Source organism: Nesoenas mayeri (assembly GCF_963082525.1).
Source record: "Nesoenas mayeri genome assembly, chromosome: 3".
Lineage (NCBI taxonomy): Eukaryota > Metazoa > Chordata > Aves > Columbiformes > Columbidae > Nesoenas > Nesoenas mayeri.
In genome coordinates this window covers 89,286,668-89,293,126 of record NC_137544.1, presented here as the reverse complement: position 1 = coordinate 89,293,126, position 6,459 = coordinate 89,286,668, and the positions used below count along the sequence as shown (strand labels likewise).

Genomic DNA, 6,459 nt, shown 5'->3' with positions numbered 1-6,459 from the left:
CAGAAAACAAAATTATTTAAATCAGGAGAGTTACCATAGAAGCAGCATGGTGTACAAAGGTGTGAGTTTTAGCCCTGAGAGCTACAGCAATACAACAGCTGCACAGTTCTAAGATTAAGAGTAATAGAAGTCATTTAGGGAGATGTGTCTTTTGGAAAACTAGTGATATAATTTGTGAAAGGGGATCCAGAGAAATTTTGGCACTCAAACCCCCCCTTTCGTGTCTGAATCAGGTCAGAACAAGGGTCTCAAGTTCAGCTCGGCCCTGGGCAGCCAGGCTCTGCAGACCCATCAGCCAGAGGTGGGTGGTGGGCTGCAGGGCATTTCACTATAAGGAAACACTGGGAGTGTGGGTGAATTAGAATAATGCTGGAAAACTGAAATATTGTTTTCTTATGCCCCATACGATCAGACTATTTGTTTCCCATGCCCAACATCTGACTGACATGCGGAAACAACTTTACAACCTATAAAGTCATAAAACTTTACAACTCACAAGGTTATAAAGCAGATATGTTTATTTCGACGTCGGGCGCAAAGGGGATTGTTCCACTATTCATGCGCAACTTCTAACAATATGAGGTGTGCTTAAATACAGTAAGGTGTTACATATTCATAATGACCCCAGGAACACCTATACATATTCATAACCTTTCCCGCTTCTTATTAAAATGAGTCCCAGGTAATAATTTCCGTAGTCTCCTCCTTGACCCCTCCCTGTTACGCCTGCGCAGTGCCATCTGGTGGTCTTGAGGAGGGGTCTTTGGATGAAGGCTCCTTCAGCTTCATTACAGTGAACTTTTTACCTTTGGCTCATTATGTTGAATTGACTGGAACCCAAGCTGCCAAGTCGATTGAAACCAGAGTGGTTCCCCCCTTTTTGCTGTAAATCGTTATCTCCTCAAGTTTACAGCTAGGTGCCTTAAGTTTACAGCTAGGTGCTGTAAAACTTCTTATCTTGGCATTCAACGAGGTTCTGCTTTTTCTTAATCTAATTGGTTACATAAAGCTCTAAACTAAGCACCCTTAAAGTGTTAGTTAGTTAGTTCCCTCTATCATGACAACGTTTCACAGATTCTACTTGAGGCATGGGCAGGACTGAGGCTGCAGTCGTATTTTACACCAGAAATATTCCCGAGCTGGGGGCACCCGTGTTTCCTGCGCCCCTGCCCGTCCCGGCCGGGACACGCACTCCGTGTGTGCGCCCTTCAGCTCCCGCGCTGCCCGCCACAGCAGCTGGCGGGCAGGGCCTGCCTGAAGGCCTCGGGCTCCGCACCTGCGTTTGGGCGGCGGAAGGCGGACAATCTAGGCTGCCTGTGCAGGTTTAGCCCTTGGTGCTGGGGGACGTGGGGCTCGCATGAGCTACCCGGGACTCCTGCCTCAGGAGGGGATGAGGGACGAGGGACTGGCAACACGCCGGACCCAGCAGCCCGTGCCCTCTGCCCGCCCGGCTGCGGGGAGACGACTACAACTCCCGGCGTGCAGCGCCGCACCTGCGGCCGCTCTGATTGGCTGCCGCCCCTCCCGCCCTTCCCCGCGTGACGGTGCGAGCCTGGCAGCGGCGCCGGAACCCCCCGCGTGCTGGGGGCTGGCGAGCGCCATGGCGGCGGTGGGCTGGGTGGGCTGGCGGCGGCGTGGCGGCCCCGCGCTCCTGCGGGAGGTGCTTGGGGCAGCCCTGGGCCGCGCCTGCAGCTCCGGGGCGACCGTCAGGGCTCCGTCCGCCGCGGCTCAGGTGAGGCGGGGCGCCGGGGGTCCGGCGGGGGAGGGCTGTGAGGCGAGGCCGGTGCGGCGCCGGGGGGTGTCAGAGGAGGTGTGGGGCCGGGGGCCGGTAGCGGGCGGGCGCGCGCCGCTGCCAGCGGGGTGCCCGGCGGGAGCGCGGCCGCCGTGAGTCGAGGTTGGGATTTGGAGTCCCGGAGCGGTGCAAAATTAAGAAAAGGTAGTTTGTGAAGGGCATGGCCTGGCGGGGCTGCCCCCAGAGCTCGTGTTGAGAGCTCTGCACCGGGATCGGCCGCAGCCCGGGCTGAGGCAGCTGGAATCTGCTTGGGTCAGTGGCACCGACACTCTGCCTCTTGCTTTCTGGTAGACACGTTTATTTTTGCAACCTGGATCAGGCTGGAACAGTAATTTGTGTGGTGGACGTTACTTGATTATACAAATCGGGGGGTAGGTGAGGTCATCAGGACGTGGTAATGTATACTTAAATGTCCTTACTTTACTGAAATGCCACCCTTACTTTGAAAGTAAGTAAGACGTTCAGTCTCTTGGACTGATGCAGTTCTGTGTTCCTTCTAAGTCAAGGCAGAGATGGTTTGATCTGCCAAGGTCAAAATCCAGTGGTTTGGCAGCTCTTGGTGGTTGCGGTCTGGGTGGTCACACAAACTTTGCAAAGAGGCTGTTTGCTCTGTGACTGGCATGAAACCAGCACAGGTGTTGTCCAGAGCCAGCTCCATGTAGTTTGACTTCCAGTCCGTCAGATGGATTTGGCCTCTTGGTGTTCAAAGGCAGGAGAAAAAGCTGCACAGAAAGGCACAGGTTTTGTAACTGTCTAGCAGAAATAGGTCATGACATGCAGAGTAGGCCCAGCTGGGACATGATTTAGTGATTTGCTTGCAATTCCATGGCTGGCTTTAGGAAGCAGAAAATAAGCTAAAGCTACTGGTGTTAGTCTTTGTGTCACCAGAATTGAAGGCATTCACTACCACTTAGTTATTTACAGAAAGTCAAATGGATTTGTGTGTTTCTTTATTAAATGCTTATTTGGCTCAGGTATCTAGAAAGGTTATTGTGTTTCTTTTGTTTGTTATTTATTTGTAAATCATGTATCATGTACTTTATTTGTAAATTCTGATCAGAAGTATTTTTAACTGCTTTCTATATCTGGAGTAGTTCTAGCATACATTTAGAAATACTTTTGGAAGAGCTTGATCACAACATCCATCTCTGAAAGCCCCACTGCCTTAGGGAATGAAAGCCACAATGGTTGGAAGAATAGGATGTGTGATTGGTGTGTGTGCCATAGTAACTGTGACAAGTGAACTGGGGCACTGGCTGATACCCTGCAGGGCCTGAGAAGCAAGCTAATGAAAAGCAAAGACAGTGCAAACTTAGCAACTCTACAGTGTTAATATATTAATTGCTCCTTGTTCTCAGTCTATGACTGGTCTGTAGTTAGGAGCAATTACTGTTACAGCCATAGGGGTCACAGAAACATGCTTTCAGATGACAGGATGTTGAAACTTGCAAAACTATTGTGAATACTTCTTGCCTATCTTCTGGGTTGGATCTGAAAATGTTCATGGATTCTGTTTAGTTTCATGAGATTTCAGTTGGGTGTGGGAGGTGCAGAGTTAGACTCCCTGCATTTCATCACCCTTTAAAATGATCCTTCCAGCTGTGGAAGGAAAAACTCCATGATGTAGGAGCTTCAGGAGACAACTGGATGGCTCTGTCCAAGGCCATCTGTTCTAAGTCTTTCGGTTAGGTTACAAACAGTGGGGTCAGTACAGCTGCTGCTTTGGTATTGTGTGGTGAACTTATGTTCAACTTTTGGCCTTTTTAACCTATTTCTACTTGTTTTTTTTTTTTTTTTTTTGAGACAGTGGGAGGCTGAGCGCATGCTATCTATTCTGTATTCTGCATTTAATATCTGTAGTAACACTTTCTCTGAATACTTGGTGACTCCCTCTACCAGAAACACTATATAGCCTTTTGTGGTTTGAGTATCCATTAAATCCTTATAATGTTGTCTATATGAAATATGTGGTTAAAATCGATCTGTTTATAGAAGTGAAATGATATTGACCAGCTAACCTGAGTGGGCCAACCCCAGGCTGTGAAAATTTATGTTAGTTTTGAAGGTGAAATCAGATATACCTGGGAAGCTGGTCCTAAATTGTTTACTAATAAAAGCCAGAACTTAATCAGATTGTTATTGGACTGGTTAGTGCACATGATAGATCCTGTTTGTATCTTAGTATTTAAGATACGGTTGTCATTCTCGCAGGAGTGTGCAATGTAGAGTCCTTTTTACTAAGACTAGATAAGGGCAGGTAGCAACAGGCACTCTGAAAGTGGCATTTTTATGCTTGTTTGGTTATGTACAAGTAAACAAAAGAAAGTCTGCTGCCACCCTGCCATCTTGTACATATGATGACATGTCCAAATTATATTCTTGAATTAAAAAAAAGAAAGTAGGATTACATATTTTTACTACAAATCTTTGTTTTCCAGTACAATAAAAAAGTAATTTGTACTGCTTACAGGTGAAAACCTCAGCTTTTTGTTATAAAGAGGGAAGATGAGAGGACTCTTAAGGTAGTGAGGCTTGAAAGCATTAATAAGGAAATTAGATTTGTTTTTTTTTTCTATCCTGCCCTAGATGTATCATTTCCAGTAAAGGTCTTCAGCATCCTGATACAAAGTTCCATTTCAGCATCCTCCATCTGTTCGTGTAGATCCTGTGATTCAGACATAACCACTTGAAATTTTATGTGGCCTCAATGAAGTCATTGCCACTGGGATAAAGAGAACAGCCCAGCTCCTCTAGAAAGACCTTGTGTGGCCCTTGTTCTTGGCCAGTCCTCTCTGAAACTCTCTGTCCTGGAGCTCCATTTTGTGGGTAGCTGGTCACAGTCCCTGAGCAGCAGGCTCTGTGCCAGAAGCCAGAACTGCAGCATGCTGTTTGGGGTCAACTCTTGGGCAGCAGCTGCAGAGCCCTCAGAAAAACATTTGTCTTGGACTTCTGAGCTCAAACCTCATCCTGGCACTTGGCCTACTTAGACCCATTTCAGCCTCTGCGGCTGTCTAATTTCCAGGTTAAACAAGGACGCCATGTCACCGCTTCCCTACAGACCAACATGTTAAAAGTGAGGCATGAAACAGAAGAACTCTTTTTGAGTTGTGTCCATGATGCTGGTGCAGTGGCACTGGGCACTACAGTGAGGTGGCAGCACTGATATATGGACCCAAAAGAGCTGCAGGAGCTGAAAGATCAGCACCAAGTGCTTAAGTACACAGGTTGTGGTGGTCCCTGAGGCCTGTGCAGAAGAAGTGTTTGCAAGCATTGCTGTTTCCTAGTGCACAAATATCACTGGAGGTAAGGTGGAGCTGGAAGGCTAGAGCAAGTATAGCACTTGATCTTCAGCGTGATGAATAGATTAGAGTTCTGTTCTCCCGTGTATTCAACTGAGCCTTCCCAGTACCTGTCAATTTGTAGTGTTCCTGGTGGTTATTAATACCTCTGGTGACAGCTTCCAATTTTGCTGCGTTGTAGAAGAGTTCTTCTGGAAAGCATAGGTGAATTGGCAGGTCTGAAGGGCTGACAGCCTGTCAAAACGTAGTTGCTAGGTCCAGTCATCTAAGCTCTCATTCTTTCAGTACTAGTATAGAATATAGGATTGACAGCCCAGAAACTGAAACTGTTTTTTCACGGGTCAGGCAAAGCACACTCTGTGACAGGGTATACTCTTCTGATGTGCAGAAGTGTTAACCATCAACTATGCAGAAAGGGGGATAGGGGCTTGGGGATTATAACCATCGCTTTTGACTGAAAAAGTTACGTGTTTGGGCACTGATATGTTAAAATACCAACAACCACACGTCTTTTCCAACTGCAGGGAACTGAATAACCCTTCCCCTGTAGCCTGGGAACTGTAGCAGACAGTTTTTGGTTTTTCTCTGCCCTCTTATCTCTCACACAGGCTACAAGTGACTCGAGGTCCAACCTCACCCTATTCCTCCCCTTTAGAAAATCCTACTTACACAACTACCTGAGAAAGTACTTCATCCTTCATCTGAGTTGCCAGCTGAGTTTCCGTCTCTGATATTTGGCATTCCTTGTGGAATCGATAAAAACATGAATCACTGCTGGGTGCAGTGGCAGTTTTTGTAATACAGGATTAACTCCCCTGGAGCTCAAGCTGATGCTACTGAACTCCTCCTAATTCTTTCTTGCTGACATCAAACTGGGCAGAAACTGAACTAACAGCTTAAAAATTACATCTCCAGTCACTTTTTTCCTCCCAGACAAACCCATCTCTGTACACAACAAGAAGCTCTAGTAGCTCTGGGAAACTTCTTTCTGTTCCCCATCGCAAACGCCACTATTTTGCAGCAAAACAGCAAAAGTTGGTTATTTCCAACAGGAGCTTTAAAGTATATTGACACCAACTGCCTGCTGAATGCTTGTTCTTAGAATGCTGCTTCTTGACAATTCACTTTAGAGTAATAAATGAAAAGCAGTATTATCCTTCCAGTAAGTATTCTTACTTTAGTTTCCTTGCCTGTAGCAGCTGCTCAGGTGGATGCCACACCAGGAACAGAACCACTGTCTCCTGCCTCCCAGACCAGTGGTGTTTCCTTCCTGAAAACTTTAAGCATATGATTGTCCTTGAGAAGAAAGTATACAGTTTTGGCATCCATTAGATACAATCATTAAAGTCTCCGTTTCTTACCACCCTT

At 46.8% G+C, this 6,459-nt stretch overlaps 1 protein-coding gene across 1 annotated transcript in view; it reads left to right on the top strand.

Moving 5' to 3' along the window:
* The first annotated feature begins 1,620 nt into the window (after positions 1-1,620).
* Positions 1,621-6,459, top strand: part of MOCS1 (molybdenum cofactor synthesis 1) — a 31,485-nt gene continuing 26,646 nt past the window's right edge. Inside the window, exon 1 of the mRNA XM_080341899.1 lies at positions 1,621-1,732. The gene's annotated coding sequence lies outside the window, so the exon portion shown is untranslated. The remainder of the gene's footprint in view (positions 1,733-6,459) is intronic.